Source organism: Artibeus jamaicensis, unplaced genomic scaffold, assembly GCF_021234435.1.
Source record: "Artibeus jamaicensis isolate MK-2021 breed Jamaican fruit bat unplaced genomic scaffold, CSHL_Jam_final scaffold_461, whole genome shotgun sequence".
NCBI classification, from domain to species: Eukaryota; Metazoa; Chordata; class Mammalia; order Chiroptera; family Phyllostomidae; genus Artibeus; species Artibeus jamaicensis.
In genome coordinates this window covers 6813831-6832247 of record NW_026522045.1, presented here as the reverse complement: position 1 = coordinate 6832247, position 18417 = coordinate 6813831, and positions in this window count along the sequence as shown.

The window sequence follows — 18417 nt, the reverse complement described above, 5'->3', positions numbered from 1 at the left end:
TGTGATTCCATTTGCTGTTCACTCTGTTCTTCAGAAGATCTGCTAGGTGTCCCAGTTGGGTGCAAGAGCAAGTGGGTTAGGTGCCCACCTACCTCACCACTATCTTCCAACCTTCAAAAGTTTCAATATTTTATTTTATTTTTTAGAACATTACAGACCTGTTATATCTGTTGCAAATGCTTCAAAACATTGTTTAGATGAATGTGTTAGTCATACTATGATGGTATGTACAAAAATTAACAAGCAAGCAAAGTATAGCCAAAGACATTGAAATTGAGAACAAGCTGGCAGTGATCAGAAGGGATAGGGGAGGGAATAATGAGGGAAAAGAATGAAGGGTTTACAGGAACAAGTATAAAAAACTTATGGACAATAACAAGGGGGGTAGAAATGGGGAAAGAAGGTGGGGAGGGCTGGGGTAGTGGGAGGGGTGGGGAGAAAGGCAGAAAACTGTACTTGAACAACAATAAAAATAAAATGAAATGAAATACAATAAAAAATAAAATTATATTAAAAATTAATGTTTGAAAATTGAGTTGGCTAATGTAAAATATCCAAAGTAAGCTTACTCAACTTTTCTTGAAGAAAAGTTGTGTTCTAAGACTATTAAAGATTGATTTATTGTCACTGTAAAGTTGAAATTACAATAATCTTTCAATTTCTTCAAAATAAATATGGTTTTCTTAAATTTTATGCACAGTATAAAATTTGTTTAGTTAATTACTATATTTGACAGTTTCCCCTCATTTGCCAATTTAGATCAATTGATATTTACTGCTTGGATAACAATGGTAAATGTGTTGTGATGTCTGCTCTGAGGACAAGAGTGAGAAGACAGCAACCTATAACCACCTACTAATCAACATAATGTTTCTTTAACATAATAGACCTCTAAATATCTGGATTGCCCTCATACACCCTTTAATTCTTCTTTTCTCCAGCTTAATATCTTCAACTACTGTAAAAAGTCTCCATGTAGACCTGGTTTTGAGATCCTCCATTCTTCTTTCCCACAAAAGGCCCCAGTGCTCATTTTTCTTTTCTGGTCATTTATCTCATTTTTCAGGGCCATGCACAATTCTTACTATGTATTTTAAGATATATACTAGCCTCCTTTCCTAATTTGGTTTCGTTTACAAATTAGTAAGCATGTTCTTGATTTCATAATTCAGATTAGTTCATTCATCTATTCAGCAAATATGATATTCATTTCCATGCCTGGCTCTGCCCTAGAATTTAGGAGTCTGCTGGTGAGTAAAACCAGACACGGTTTCATGAATTTACAGTCTAGGAGATAAAAATCAAAATGTAACATTCACATAGGTGAACAGTTTGGTTGTTTCTTACAAAACTAAACATACTAGCCATAGCCAGATGACTCAGTTGGTTGGAGCATCATCCTGTGCAACAAAAGTTTGCAGGTTCAATTCCAGGTAGGGGCACATATCTAAGTTGCTGGCTTGATCAGATGCTTAGTCAGGGTGTGTACTGGAGAAAACCAATGGGTGTTTCTCTCTCACATTAATGTTTCTCTCTCTCAATCAATAAACATATCCTTGAGTAAGGGTTAAAAAAACAAAATACAAACATATTTCTACAATATGTTTCAACAATCATGCTATTTGATATTTACTCAAAGGAGTTGAAAACTTATGTGCACCTAAAACCCTACACATTAATATTTATAGTGGCTTGGATATTTATAGCAGCTTGGCTATAGCAGGTTTGCTTGCCAACATTTGGAAGTAACCAAGATTTCCTTCAGTAGGTAAATGGATAAATGAACTGTCCTACATTCAGACAATGGAATACTATTCCATGCTAAAAATAAATGAGCCACCTAACTGTGAAAACACAGAGGAACTTTAAATACATATTACTAAATGAAAGAAGCCAATCCAAAAAAGCTGCATACTGTATGAATTCTAACTATATACCATTCTAGAAAATACAAAACTGTGGTGACAGTAAAAAGATCAGTGATATCCAGGGTTTTGGGGTGGCAGTAAAAATGCTCTAAATCATAACCATAATGATGGATACATGTCATCATACATATGTCTATAGGATGCATAACACCGAGTGAGCCCCAAGGTAAATTATGGACTTTGAGTGATAATAATATGTCGATATAGGACTTCTGGCCAAGATGGAGGTGTAGGTGGAGACTGTGCCTCCTCGCACAACCAAGGTTAAATACAACAAAGTTTTAGTAACAAAAACGCAGCCAAAATACAGAAAATTGAACTGTATGGAAGTCCCATAACCACAAACCATTCATCCAGACTGGTAAGAGGGGTGAATTCAGTGACTGGCAGAGTGGGATCAGGCAGGAAAAATTGGCCAGACCAACCCAGGCGCTCATGTGGTGGTTGGCAGATGCCAGGTGTGGGATGAGAATGGCAGACCCAGTGAGGGTGCAAGGTGGCTGGCTGACAACAGTCACACATCCGCGCATAGATAAACCAAGCAAAGGAGTGAGCAATGAGACAGACCGTGCAGGCTAGGGTCCCAGCACCGGGAATTAAAGCTTAAAAGCACCAATTGGATAAACTTTTGGGGTTGAGGTGCTGGGAGAAGCTCCCAGGCTCACAGACAGTTTGTTGGAGAGACCCACAGGGTCCTGGAGGGTACACAGGCCCACACACCTCGGAGCCGGCACCAGGGGGACCTGGATTGCTTTTGAGCCAACTAACTATGAAAAGACAGAGGAACTTTACACAACCAAGTTTAAAGACAACAAAGTTTTAGTAACAAAAACACAGCCAAAACACAGAAAATTGAACTGTATGGACGTCCCATAACAAACAATTCATCCAGACTGGTAAGAGGGGCAAAGTCAGTGACTAGCAGACAGTAGAAGCAGCAGAAGGGACTGAAATCCGAGAGAGAGCTGAACAAATATCATTGCCCCTCTCTGACCCTGCCCCTGAATACAGCATCACAACCCAGCAACTAGGTCGCCCCACCCTGGTGAACACCTAAGGCTCCACCCCACATACATAACAGGTGTGAACAGACCAAAACATTATGGCTCAAGCAGAAAAACAGCTCAAAGCCCCAGAGCCAATACTTCTAAGTGACAAAGAGAGAGCCAACCTATCAGATGCACAGTTAAAAACACTGGTGATCAGAATGCTCACAGAACTGGTTGATTTTAATCACAAATTAGAGGAACAAATGAAGGCTAAACTAATTGAAATGAAGGGAAATGCACAGGAAACCAATAGTGATGGAAAGGAAACTGGGACTCAAATCAAGGGAGTGGATCAGAAGCAATAAAAAAATGACCAAACAGAAAAGAAAGAAGAAACAAGAATTCATAAAAATGAGGAGAGGTTTAGGAACCTCCAGGACATCTTTAGACATTCCAACATCCGAATTATAGGAGTACCAGAACGGGAAGAGGAACAGCCATGAGTGGAAAAGTTATTTGAACAAACAATAATGGAGAACTTCCCCATTCTGGCAAAGGAAATAGACTTCCAGGAAATCCAGGAAGCTCAGAGAGTCCCAAAGAAGTTGGACCCAAGAAGGAACACACCAAAGCACATCATAATTATATTAGCCAAGATTCAAATGAAGAAGAGAATCCTAGAAGCAGCAAGAGATAAGGGGACAGTCACCTACAAAGGAGTTCCCATCAGACTGTCAGCTGATTTCTCAAAAGAGACCTTACAGGCAAGAAGGGGCTGGAAAGAAGTATTCCAAGTCATGAAAGGGAAGGATCTCCATCCAAGATAGCTCTACTCAGCAAAGCTTTCATTTAGAATGGAAGGACAGATAAAGAGCTTCTCAGATAAGGTCAAGTTCAAGGAGTTCATCATCACCAAGCCCTTATTATATGAATTGTTAAAAGGACTTATCTAACAAAAAGAAAATAAAAAACATGTATAGTAAAATGACAGCGAACTCACAGTTATTAACAACCACACCTAAAACAAAAGCAAACCAAGTGGACAGCTAGATCAGGAGCAGAACCATAGAAATGGAGATCACATGGAGGGTTAGCAACAGGGGAGTGAGAGGAGGAGAAGGGGGGGAGAAGGTACAGAGAATAAGTAGCATAGATGGTAGGTAGATAATAGACAGGGGCAGGGGAAGAATAGTATGGGAAATATAGAATCTAAAGAACTTGTGACACATGGACATAAACTAAAGGGGGGAATGGTGGGGGAGGGGTGTGCAGGGTGGAGGGGAATGAAGGGGGGAAGTGGGACAACTGTAATGGCATAATTAATATAAGATATTTTAAAAATAATAATATGTCAATGTAGGCTCATCAACTATACAAATTTATACCACTCTGGTGGGGGATGTTAAAAACTGGGGAGGTTATGCACATATGGGGGAGAGGCTATATCTCTGTACCTTGTTGTAAATATTTCTGCAAACCTAAAACTGCTTTAAAAGTAAAATATTTCTCTGACTAGCTTATTTTGTTTAGCATAATAACCTCCAGATCCATTCATGCTGCTACAAAGAGTAAGAGTTCCTTCCTTTATAAGCTGTGTAGAATCCATTGTGTAAATCTATCACACGTTTTTTTTCCACTCCTCTACTGATGGACACTTGGGCTGTTTTCAGATGTTGGCTATTGTAAATAATGCTGCAATGAATGTAAGGATGCATATATTCTATCAAATTAGTGTTTGAAGATTCTTAGGATATATTCCCAGAAGTAGAATTGCTGATATGTAGAATCTAAGGAACAAAATAAACTGACAAAAAATTAAAACCAGAGGCATGGCTACATGGCAAAAGTGTCAGATCTCAGAGGGAAGGGGGTGGGGGGAACTGGAAGAGATTACCCAGAGAACATATATGTATACATTCATATAGCCCTTGGACACAGACAAAAATATGGTGAAGGCCAAGTGAGGGAGTAGGGGCTTCACGGGGAGGGAAAAGCAGGAAGGGAAATGGCAGACATCTATAATAGTGTCAAGAATGAAAAATGTAAAAAAAATAAAATCTTAATTTAAAAAAATGAGAAATCTAAATGCCACAGAGTGTATATAATATCAACAACAATAACACTAATTATTACAGAAGGGAATCTGGGATAGTTGTGTCTTGGCCAATAATAGAAGTTCTTTAGAGGAAAAACAGGTTTCTTTAGATGGAAAATGATTGGACTGGCCTAAAATTCACTATAAAATTTTTTATTTTTTGAACAAAAAAAAACAAAAACCAAACTTTTAATTCCACATCAAGAAAAATATTTTTTGAAATAATAAATTATTTTTATTTATCCCTGGATATAGATGAAATCATTTGAAAGCTGTATATTTTGTTGCATTACATGTTTTGTTTTGTTTTTAAATTAATTTTATTTAGTTATTTTTCAAGTACAGTTTTTTGTCTATTTCTCCCATCCCAGCCTCCCCCCCCCTTACTCCCCACCTCCCTCCCATTTCCACCCCCCTTAATTCTCATCCCTGTGTCCTTCATATTTGTTTCTCCAAATCCCTCCCCCTTTTTCCCCTTAACTTCCCTTCCTTCTCCCCTCTGGTCACTGTCCCCTTGTTCTCTATTTCAGTGTCTTTGGTTTGGTTTTTTTTTTCTGCTTGCTTGTTTGTTTTGTTGTTTAGCTTCCTGTTAAAGGTGAGATCATATGGTATTTGTCTTTCAGCACCTGGCCTATTTCACTCAGCATAATGCTTTCCAGTTCCATCCATGTTGTTGCAAAAGGTAGTAGCTCCTTCTTTCTCTCTGCAGCATAGAATTCCATTGTGTATATGTACCACAATTTTTTGATCCATTCATTTACTGACGGGCACCTAGGTTGCTTCCAACTCTTGGCTATTGTAAATTGTGCTGCTATGAACATTGTGGTGCATAGGTTCTTTGATATTGATGTTTTAGGATTCTTAAGAAAAATATCTTCTATCTTCTGTCAGTACAATAATCCAAACACTCAAATATTCAATTCCTATAGTAGGAAATGCTGTGTTGGTTCTGCACTGTGGATTGACAGCAAAATCTACATATAGCACCTTAAGAAACAGACTGAAAGGGATTCTGAGGGATTCATGGTTATATACAAAAGTAGCTAGAATAGTATATGAGTGAAATGGTTTTCTATTACTACTTGGAGGAAGCAGTTGACACCATGGGAAGTGCATGAGACCAGTTGTCAGCATGACTAACTACCCAAATACCCATCCAAATAAAGTGGAGCTATTTCACAAACATAATGCTGAGTAAAAAATCCAGAAAACATTTGTGTACCGCATGGTTCCATTTATATAAAATTCAATACTATGAAAATTCATGTTTAATACCTGATTATGCCAATACGTTTATCTAAGAAGCTCATTTTGTTTCTTCCCATGAATACTATTTCCGACTTTTTCTCTCATCACACCTCCTACATCTCCTCCTTCATGTTCACTCCCATCTGTTGACCCTGATTCATATTCTATTGAAAAAATATCAATAAAAACCATCACAGAAACTCCAATCTGTTCCCACAAGCAAGTCTACAATTCTACCCTTGCTTTCACCCTTATTTTCCTCTTACTTTCTCTTACCAGTAAGTAAGCATCCATCCTCTCACCAAAGACCAGTTTCTAAACATATGCTTTGAAGGTTATACATCTTAACTCTCAATTAACTTACTCTTTGAATTGGTTATTTCCTCTACCATTTTCATCAATTTCTTTGTTTCTATGCAATGATTTCCATGAGCACAAAACATCTTCTACTAACTCATTTTTTTAATGAAAAAGAATTTTGAACTTAGGTTACCCTTTAGCCATTGTTCTGCTTCTCTAATTCCCTTTACAACAAAATTTCCCAGTAGAGTTGTATGTAGTAGATAATTCTACATCCTCACCTCTTCATTTCTCTTCAGTCCATTTTTTTCTGGCTTCCACATTCATCATTATTTTTGAGAAATTTTTCTTGTTAAATCAATTATTGTCTCAATATTGCTGAGTTCAATAGCCACTGCTTTGTTTTTATTTTAGTTCACTCCTCAACACCACTTTTTTTCCCTTGAAATATTCTCCTCTTGACTTTTGCATTAGTCAGTATTGGCCACCATGACAAATACCATAGACCAGGTGGCTAAAACAATAGAAATTTATTCCTCATAGTTCTAGAGGCTGGGAAGCCCAAGGTGATCCTTGAACTAAACCCTGATGATTGTACAGGGTTTAGTTTCTGGTAATGACCTCTTCCTGGTTTGCCAACAGCAATCTTCTGACTGTGTCCTCAGGGAAAGGGAGAGAAAGAGAGAGGGAGAGAGAGAGAGAGAGAGAGAGAGAGAGAGAGAGAGAGAGAGAGAGAGAGAGAGAGAAAGCTAGTTCATCTCTGGTTTCTCTTCCTCTTTTTACATGGATACCACCAATCCTGTCTTATTTGGTCCCAAACATCAGAACCTTATTTAACCTTAATTACTTCCCAAAGACCTTGTTTCTGAAAACAGTTACAATAAGGGTTGGGGTTTCAACATATGAATTTGGAGGGGGGCAGTGTTAGGGTGGTCCTGACGTAGGTTGTGAAAGAATTCACAAAGACAAAAAAAGTGCAGAGAATAAAGCCTTTTATTCACTCTCCAAGAGGGGAGAGGGGCTTTGTGTGGACAGATACAGTGATCCCTCACCTATCGCAGGAGTTGCATTCCAGAGACCCCTGAAATAGGTGAAAATCCGTGAAGTAGCAGAGTTATATTTATTTTAGCATATATATATATATATATATATATATATATATATATATATATATATATATATATATATTTAGGCTTTATAAACCCTTCCCACACTCCTATTACCCTCCTATAAACCTAAGGCTTTATAAACCCTTTCCCACTCTCTTATTAACCTTTCCCACACTCTTGCAAATAGTTCATATGCTCTCAAACACTTTATGCATTCTTAAACCTATGTAATTTTAACAACATATAAAATTATATATGGGTACTCACCAGTGAAATATACTACAACTTGAATGATGAAGATCATGAATTATATAGCTGGGCAGTACTGATGGTGATGAAAGTGATGACGAAGAGATGAATGTACTGCACAGTCAAGAAGAGCATTATAGCTCTTCTGAAAACACTGTTTCATCAGGCACTTCATCAGGTAGTGCAGTATCTTCACCCTGGGCCGTAACATCTATTTCCACTAAAGGCATAATTGATCTCTTTGTCCAAGTGATGAACATAGTTATGGGGAGTTGCTAGCACTGCTTTTTATCCACAGAGTCAGCTTCTCCATGCAGAGAAATGCTCTTGAGTCCAAAGTATCTCTGAAATCTGTCAAACCAGCCCTTGCTGGCACTGAATGAGGTTGCTCTGGTGGGAGAAGCACTCAATGGTCCTGCTTCTGTGTCGTCATCCTGGTATTCATCCTTGTCACCATCGTGAACATCCATGCTTTCTGCAAAACTATCATAAAGTTTCTTGGCTTTTGTCCAGATGGTATTAGTATCCAGCAAGATATTCTTCTTCCTACAGTCATTTATCCACAGGGCCAATGCAGACTCCATCCTCACAATGGCCTTATTGTAGGAAGTGACCACACTCTTTGCAGTCTTGTTAAAAGTCATTGTTGCCATAGACCTAATATTATTCTCATATTTCTTTATGTAGCAAACAGTAGATTTGTTGATCCTGTAATGGTGGCCTACAGCCGTGTAGCTTTTGCCTTCCTTTATCATGTCGAGAAGTTCCACCTTTTCTTTGATGGTAAGCATATTCCTCTGGTGCTTGGGTTCACTGCCAGAAGGCTTAGAAGGTGCAGAACGTTTGAGTGGCACCATAGGGCTTGAAATAAATTCAAACTTGTACAAAAATTTCACAAAAACACAACACTGCAGAGCAACACTACACACAACAATCAGACATTAATGTGAAGTGGATAAGGAGAGATGTTGAACATATGGGCACAGTGCAGGAGAGCAAACAGACCCATTTTACAGTCACTGAGCCAATCAGCACCCAGGATACAGAACACAGTGCTGTGGTTGGTCACCTTTCATTCCATCAGCCAATAGTGTGCAGTGTACAATCTCACATTGTCAAACTTGTACAAGCGGAAGTGTCGTATTGCATTTCCATTGTGTACAGTACAGTATTCATCCGCTGATGAAATATATACTGTATTTTATTTTGATTTAATATGTTTGAATTAACATTTTATATCTTTTTTAAAAATTTAGGCAAAAATAATTAAAATAATTAATATTGTATATACTTATATACTGCAAAATACCATGATATAGCAAAAACTCTGTGATACAAAATTAGATACATATTTTTTCAAAAACGTGCAGTAAGTAAACTGTGATATAGCAAGGGATGATCTTGTCCTACTTACTTATTTTTCCCTTTACATATCTTACACTAGGAGACATACTGGTGAAAATATTGCTGAGTGGGATAGCTAATATTTTTCAACCTATGTTTTCTTCTGAGACTTTTAAGGTATCATTACTTATATTTAAGACTTTTATTCATCTTGAGTTTATTTGTGTGTATAGTGTTAATTGGTGGTCGAGTTCCACTTTTTTGAATGTAGCTGTCCACATCTCCCAACATCATTTCCTAAAGAGGTTATTTTATTCCATTTTATATTCCTGACTCCTTTGTCAAATATGAATTGAGCATAGAGATTTGGTTTTACCTCTGGGCTTTTTAGTCTGTTTCATTGATCTATATATCTATTCTTATGCCAGTACCAGACTGCTTTGATTACAGTGGAACTGTAATACAGCTTTACAATGTAATTGTAATGTAATACATTGTAATATCACGTATTGTGATTCTCCTACTTTGTTCTTCTTTCTCAAAATCACTGCACCTATACAGAATCATTTATGGTCCCATATAAATTTTAGAAATGTTTGTTCTATATCTGGGAAATATGTCATTGGTATTTTGATAGAGATCTAAGAATTTTTTTAAAGGAGGAAATCTTTTTTTTTTAATTTTATTTAGTTATTTTTCAAGTACAGATTTTTGTCTATTTCTCCCATCCCAGCCCCCCCTGCCCCGTCTCCCCACCTCCCTCCCATCCCCCCCCAGTCCTCATCCCTGTGTCTTTCATACTTGTTCCTCAAAATCCCTCCCCATTTTTCCCCTTAAATTCCCTTCCCTCTCCCCTCTGGTCGCTGCCCACTTGTTCTCTATTTCAGTGTCTTTGTTTTTATTCTGTTTGCTTGTTTGTTTTGTTGTTTACCTTCCTGTTAAAGGTGAGATCATATGGTATTTGTCCTTCAATGCCTGGCCTATTGCACTCAGCATAATGCTTTCCAGTTCCATCCATGTTGTTGCAAAGGGTAGTAGATCCTTCTTTCTCTCTGCTGCATAGAATTCCATTGTGTATATGTACCACAATTTTTTGATCCATTCATTTACTGATGTGCACCTAGGTTGCTTCCAACTCTTGGCTATTGTAAATTGTGCTGCTATGAACACTGTGGTGCATAGGTTCTTTGATATTGATGTTTTAGGATTCTTGAAATATAATCCTAGCAGTGGAATTGCTGGGTCAAAAGGAAGGTCAATTTTTACTTTTGTGAGAAAATTCCATACTGTTTTCCATAATGGTTGTACCAGTCTGCAATCCCACCAACAGTGAACTAAGGACCCCTTTTCCCCACAACCTTTCCAACATTTGTTGTTTGTTGCTTTGTTTATGATAGCCATCCTGACTGGTGTAAAGTGGTATCTCATTGTGGTTTTAATTTGCATCTCTCTGATAGCTAATGATATTGAGCATCTCTTCATGTGACTCTGGATGTTCTGTATGTCCTCCTTGGAGAAGTGTCTGTTCAAGTCCTTTCCCCATTTTTTAATTGGGTTGGTTGTCTTCTTAGAGTGGAGTCATGTAAGTTCTTTGTATATTTTGAAGATAAAACCTTTGTCTGAGGTATCATTGGCAAATAGGTTTTCCCATACAATTCGTTGACTTTTTAATTTAATACTGTTTTTTTTAGCGATGCAGAAACTTTTTATTTTGATGAGATCCCATTTGTTTATTCTTTACTTTATATTCCTTGCTCTAGGGGACATATCGGTAAAAATGTTGCTGCGTGGAATATCTGAGATTTTCTTGCCAATGTTCTCCTCTAGGACTTTAATGGTGTCACGGCTTACATTTAAGTCTTTTATCCACCTTGAATTTATTTTGGTGTATGGTGTAAGTCTGTGCTCAAGTTTCATTTTTTTTGCACTTAGCTATCCAGTTCTCCCAACACCATTTGTTGAAGAGGCTATCTTTACTCCATTTTATGTTACTGCCTTCTTTGTCTAATATTAATTGACTGTAGAGAGTTGGGTTGATTTCTGGGCTCTCTGTTCTGTTCCATTGGTCTATGTGCCCTGCTAAGTCCCCTAGAGCAAGGGACATAAAGGAAATAATAAACAAATTGGACTATGTCAAGTTAAAAAAAAACTTCTGAAGAACTAAAGAAAACATCGGCAAAATGAAAAGGACCCAAAGACCACTAGTCTTTGTAGGGTGAGTTTCTGTGGTAGGAATTCTATGTGACTCACTAGTGTGGTCTCTTTGATCTCCTTGTATGGATACTCTAGGGTTGCCCTTTCTTCCATTGGAGTGAGTTCTGTTGTTGTACTTAGGCTTTACCTGCTGCTGGCTTCTTTGTTGGAAAACATTTGCAAAATGAAAAGGAAACCAACCATATTAGAAAATACATTTGCCAATGATACCTCAGGCAAGGGTTTGATCTCCAAAATATATAAAGAACTCACATGACTCCACACTAGGAAGATAGACAAGCCAATTTAAAAAATGGGCAGAGGACCTGAACAGACACTTCTCCAAGGAGGAGATACAGAGGGCCCAGAGACATATGAAAATATGCTCAGCATCACTAGCCATCAGAGAGATGCAAATTAAAAGCACAATGAGATACCACTTCACTCTGGTCAGAATGGCCATCATAAACAAATCAACAAAAAGTGTTAGAGAGGATGTAAAGAAAAGAGAACCTCAGTGCACAGTTGGTGGGAATGCAGACTTGTACAGCCACTGTGGAAAGCAGTATGGAACTTCCTCAGAAAACTAAAAATGAACTGCTTTTTGACTTGGCAATTCCACTGCTGGGAGTATACCCTACAAATCCTGAAACACAAATTCAAAAGAACCTATGCACCCCAATGTTCATAGCAGCACAATTTATAACAGCCAGGTGTTGTAAGCAACCTAAGTGTCCACCAGTAAATGAGTGGATCGAAAAACCATGGTACATTTATCTAATGGAATACCATGCAGCAGAAAGAAAGAAGGAGCTCCTACCCTTTGTGACAGCATGGATAGATCTGGAGAGGATTATGCTAAGTGAAATAAGCTAGGTGGTGAAAGACAAATACCATATGATCTTGCCTGTAAGTGGAATCTATTCATCAAAACAAGTAAGTAAGCAAAATATAACCAGAGAATTTGAATTAAAGAACAAACTGACAGTAACCTGAGTGGACGGGGCAGGTGATAACAGGTGGAAAAAGGGGAAGAGTTATCAAGGAACATGTATAAAGGACACATGGACAAAGCCAAAGGGCATAGGTTTGCAGGTGGAAGTGGGGATTTGTGGGGTGGGGGAGTGATGGGGGTAAAATAGAGAGAACTGTACCTGAACAACAATTTAGAAAAAGAAACAAAAAGAAAAAAATACCTAAAGTACTTTGTAGAGAGCTCAATAAAATACCGCTATTCTTGTTGGAGGTATGGCTGTCTGTACACTGGGCCAAGATTCTTTTCAGACATGTATTTTAGGTCTTTCTTTAATGTTGAGACAAATAGGTGATCAAAACTCCATAAAGCATGACATGAAATTTTTAAGTGGAAATATTTTAAAGTGGTTATAACCATCTCAGCTACTAAAGGCAAACAGAAGGCAAACACACAATAATAGCAATAACATGTATGCACACATACACTTCAGTAAAAAAAAAAAACCTGGCTTTGAGAAATGTCACTTACTCATGCCCTGCCAGATACACTAGCTATAGAATACATCCCATGATATGTACTCTACAAAATGATTTATGCTATTCACCAATAAAAAGTTGAGAAGTGACTGAAAATTATAATTTTTGTAAATATTTTATTTATTTATTTTTAGAGAGAGGGGAAAGAAGGGAGAAAGGATGTGAAACGTCAGTGTGAGAGATACATCTTTCAGTTGCCTCTCACACATCCCCCACTGGGGACCCAGCCAGCAACCCAGGCATGTGCACTGACTGGGAATCAAACCAGCGACCCTTTGGTTTGCAGGCCGGCACTAAATCCACCGAACCACACCAGCCACAGCTGAAAATTATAATTTCTTTTAGGAAATTTGATATGTAGGTCTTTTTTCCTAAGCAATAATTAGCTGAGGCGTTGCTTTACTAAGATCACTCCTAAGTTGTGGTAATAGTATCATATGCATATAGGACAATGATTGTGTTTCTGATCACACTTTTTGTTAAAGTGGGCTGCTTTCAGATTTTAAATGACATGAGAGTCCACGCAATTCATATCTGGTACATTTGGGCACATGGAAGAGAGCTTTGATCGCAAGGGTCACATTTCCGTTTTTAAGTGGCTCTACATGTAAGCTCAAGTCATTAAATAAAATTAGAGCCATCTATACATTTTCAAATATCAGGTGGCTTGTTTGGTTTTAAATTGTAACCCTCAGATCTAGCTTCATGGTTTTCCCTTTTCATGTTTGAAAGGTAGAATTTCACATAGTACATGGACTATCAGTGAAGCTGATTTCTTCTGAGCCCAGAGTTGGTTTACTATTCATTGTTGAGCAAAACAATAGGAGGCCATTTTTAACATTTTTACTATAAATACCATAGCATGACAGACTCTTTCTCTAGATACAGAATTGCATCCTACATCTTCTTTTACTTGACCTTTTGTTTTTCCTGAAACTGTAGAAGTTTCTTCCTGATTCTGTCTTTTCTGCCTTTTGGTCAAAGGATGTTAGTTTCATCCTTTACCATGCTCCTATCTCCCACCATAATCCTAATTTGTGTTTAGTTGAGTTCTATAGAGCAGAGACTGTTTTCTTCATTCCTGTATTACTAACACCTAGCATAACCCTTGGCACAGATAATTTATTAAATAAATATTTGTTGAAGGTTTGAATAAAATGTTATGGTTGGATTTTTTTGGTTATTTCATAATCTGGAAAATACTTATTACTTTATCTAATTTTTCTTTTCTTTGAAATAAAGTATACCAGTTCAAGGAGTTCCAGAGCCAAAGCACAGGCAGCAAACTTTGCAGGACAAGAAAAATTTTGAAGAGCATGGTTGATTGTTCCAATACAAGTGAGTGAACATGGAAAATCTTTCCCAATTTGTAAATATCGACTTGAATTCCATACCTGCTATTGATATAGGGAAAGGCCAGGTTTTAATTTTGTTCATGTGAGAATCAATTTTTCTTCCACTTGTTACTTAAATCAACCTGTTAATGTCAAAATAGACACACTGTCTATGCTGACAGTAAAGAAATTCAGAGAGAAATACCTTGTATCTTATCACATACCCTTCCATGGCTTTTCAGATTTAGCCCTGACGGAAAGCAAAAGCAATGATAAACAGCCCATGTTTGTGTAAATTCTGATCCATGTGCCCTCTAACTCCTCAGATGACTGAGTGGGTGAAAACACGCACATGCATTGTGATAGTGTGTGCATAATACTGTCACACGTAAGGCCAGAAGCAGGGTGACATAGAAGGGGCAAATCACAAGCTTTCAGGACTCCAAATTGAAGTTTTGTTTTGTTGGGGCCTAAGAGAACCAGAGCCACGTGAAATCATGGCCCTTAAGCACCACATCTCCCACATAAGAAGAGGAGAATTCAAATGCCTTTGCAGTCAGCTGGTCAGATTGCTTCTTGCATGCTTCTTGTCTCGAATCCACCCTAGGAGATGTCTCTGTTCTGGTTATGGATGAATGAAATCTTTTAATGAAAGATCATATCTTTATCACCTTTCTACCCACATGGCCCCCAAACTTGAAACTCCCAGGTTTTAGCATAAAGCTTAATATGTGCTCCATAAATGTTTGTAGACTCTATTAATGAATAAACAAATGTAGCTTTGGCCACATTTGCAGCTTCAACACCCTGCATAACTGTATGCAGTACTGACCCTGAAGATAGGAAAAGCAACATAACTGACACTGTAAGAAAATGTTTCTTGTTTATACTCATGCATCTTGAACTTTGGCTGATCTGAGCACAAAGAGAGCTCTTTCAGTTCAGAGAAAGGAGGTTTATGATGTGTGGGAGAACTAAGAACAATGGGCTCAATTGATATACTGGAGATGCTCTCAGCTTTCCAGAGCCTGGAAACTCCATCTACAGTTTGGTCTCAGAGGGCAGAGCTAAATAAGGGCAGACTAACACAGCTTTCTTGGGAACTAGCTCTCTGCTCCTTTGAAGGGAAAATAAATTCACTTTATAGCATCATGAATCAATTCTGCAAAATATGGTGCTGTGCCCTTTTTTGCCAGTGTCTAAAAATAAGGCCTTGTCATATCTTTATTCTTTTTGTCTTAAAGTTGTCCAACCAGATTTGCTTGCAGATTATTGATTGTGATGAAACAGCAATCAGGAAATTAAATTGAAATAATTTTTAAAATTTATTTTTACTGTATTTGAGAAAAGGGGACCCTAGTTCACTGTTGGTGGGATCGCAGATTGGTACAACCACTATTGTAAACAGTATGGAATTTTCTCAGAAAACTAAACATGGATCTGCCTTTTGACCCAGCAATTCCACTGCTAGGATTATATCCTAAGAACCCTGAAACACCAATCCAAAAGAACCTATGCACCCCAATGTTCATAGCAGCACAATTTACAATAGCCAAGTGCTGAAAACAACTTAAATGCCCATCAGTAAATGAGTGGATCAAAAAACTGTGGTACATTTATACAATGGAATACTATGCAGCAGAAAGAAAGAAGGAGCTACTACCCTTTGAAACAGCATGAATGGAACAGGAAAGCATTATGCTAAGTGAAATAAGCCAGGAGGTGAAAGAGAAATGCCATATGATCTTACCTTTAACAGGAAGCTAGGCAACAAAACAAACAAGCAAGCAAAATAAAAACAAAGACACTGAAATAGAGAAAAGGGGGAAAGTGACTAGAGGGGCGAGGGGAGGGAATTTCAGGGGAAAAGAGGTAGGGTTTACAGGAACAAGTGTGGAGGACACATGGACAAGTACTAAGGGGGGTGGAAATGGGAGGGAGGTGGGGAGCACTGGGGGGGTGGGCTGTGTTGGGAGTTAAAGACAGAAAACTATACTTGAACAATTAAAGTAAATTAAATTAAAAATATAATAAATTTATTTTACTGTATTTTTTTCAATTATCATTTATCCCTCTTATATGTTCTTCTACCTCCACCCATGAAACTATTTTTAATGGCTATTTTCATTAATTTGTTTGTTTTTTTTTATTTTCATTGATGTTTGAATATAGTTGTCTCCATTTTTCTACCACCGCTTTCCCCCACCCCACCCATCCCCACCTTCCACTGTTGATCCTACCCCCCTTTGGCTTTGTCCATGGGTCCTTTATATATGTTCATTTACAGCCCTCTCTCTTCTTTCCCACATTATTTACCTCCACCCTCCCCTCATGAAACTGTTTTTGAATGGAGCTCCTTAATTGACAGCTGACTTGTTGCCCCAGCTAAAGTCTCCTTTCTCTCCAACCATGTTCCTTGCCAGCTGCAACTATAAGACAATGAATGAATCTACACCTAATTTTAAGTCCGATTTCTTTTTTTAAATTTTATTTGTTTATTTTTAGAAAGAGGGGAAGGGAAGGAGAAAGAAAGGGAGAAAAACATCAATGTGTGGTTGTTTCTCATGTGTCCCCCACTGGGGGGACATACCCACAACCTAGTCATGTGCCCTGACTGGGAATTGAACCAGTGACCCTTTGATTCACAGGTCAGCACTCAGTCCACTGAGCCACACCAGCCAGGGCTAAGTCAGATTTCTTTAGGCTGGTCATTAGAGTGCTGACCAAGAGCACGAGATTCTAGCCTGGGGTTGTCACAGGCATTTAATGCTGTGTCCCAAAGGCTAGTGGGTTGACCAATCAGAGTAGTAGATGTCACTCATTATTTTAATATTGTCCTACTACAAATTGTTTAAATTTATATTGCTCTTACCATATGTGCTTTGCCTTGACATTCAATCTTTCCTCCAGTACTTTACAGATAAAGCTAAGCATTACTCATGCATGAAGCATTAAGGGCTCATTTTTGGAAAATTCAAATATTTCAAAGAACAGCTTAGAATAATTTAATTCTAAAGACACCAGAGCTGGGCACCATTATTGTATTAAAGAAGCAATCCTGTTTGATTCTGAATTAGCAGACTACTCTGAAACCTAACTTAATATAAAAGAAACCTTAAAACACAAAATGAATCGTTATCAAATCTGAATTCTAGTCCAAGCTCAAAAATGTTCTTTTGGGGTTTCTTTGGGTTATCAGTGTTTCCCAAACACTGATATCAGAAATATCAGAAATACCACTTCACACCAGTCAGTATGGCTATCATAAACAAAGCAACCAACAACAAATGTTGGCGAGGTTGTGGGGAAAAGGGGACCTTAGTTCACTGTTAGTGGGATTGCAAACTGGTACAACCATTATGGAAAACAGTATGGAATTTTCTCAGAAAAATAAAAATCGACCTGCCTTTTGACCTAGCAATTCCACTGCTAGGATTATATCCTAAGAACCCCAAAACATCAATTTCAAAAAACCTATGCACCACAATGTTCGTAGCAGCACAATTTACAATAGCCAAGAGTTGGAAGCAACCTAGGTGCCCATCAGTAAATGAATGGATCAAAAAATTGTGGTACATATACACAATGGAATTCTATGCAGCAGAGAGAAAAAAGGAGCTATTACCCTTTGCAACAACATGGATGGAACTGGAAAGCATTATGCTGAGTGAAATAGGCCAGGTGTTGAAAAACAAATACCATATGATCTCACCTTTAACAGGAAGCTAAACAACAAAACAGACAAGCAAGCAAAAGAAAAACAGATACACTGAAATAGAGAACAAGGGGACAGTGACCAGAGGGGAGAGGGGAGGGAATTTAAGGGGAAAAAGGGGGAGGTATTTGGAGGAACAAATATGAAGGACACAGGGACGAGAACTAAGGGGGTGGACATGGGAGGGAGGTGGGGAGCAAGGGGCAGGGTGGGCTGGGATGGGAGAAATAGACAGAAAACTGTACTTGAAAAATAACTAAATTAAATTAAAAAAAGAAATATCAGAAATTTTGAGATATCATAAATATCTCTATTCTTTAGTGTCACCAGCTATAAAACTAGAAGTGATCTAGTATATTTTAGAGAATATATCTAGTATATTTTAGAGAATTGTTATGAGA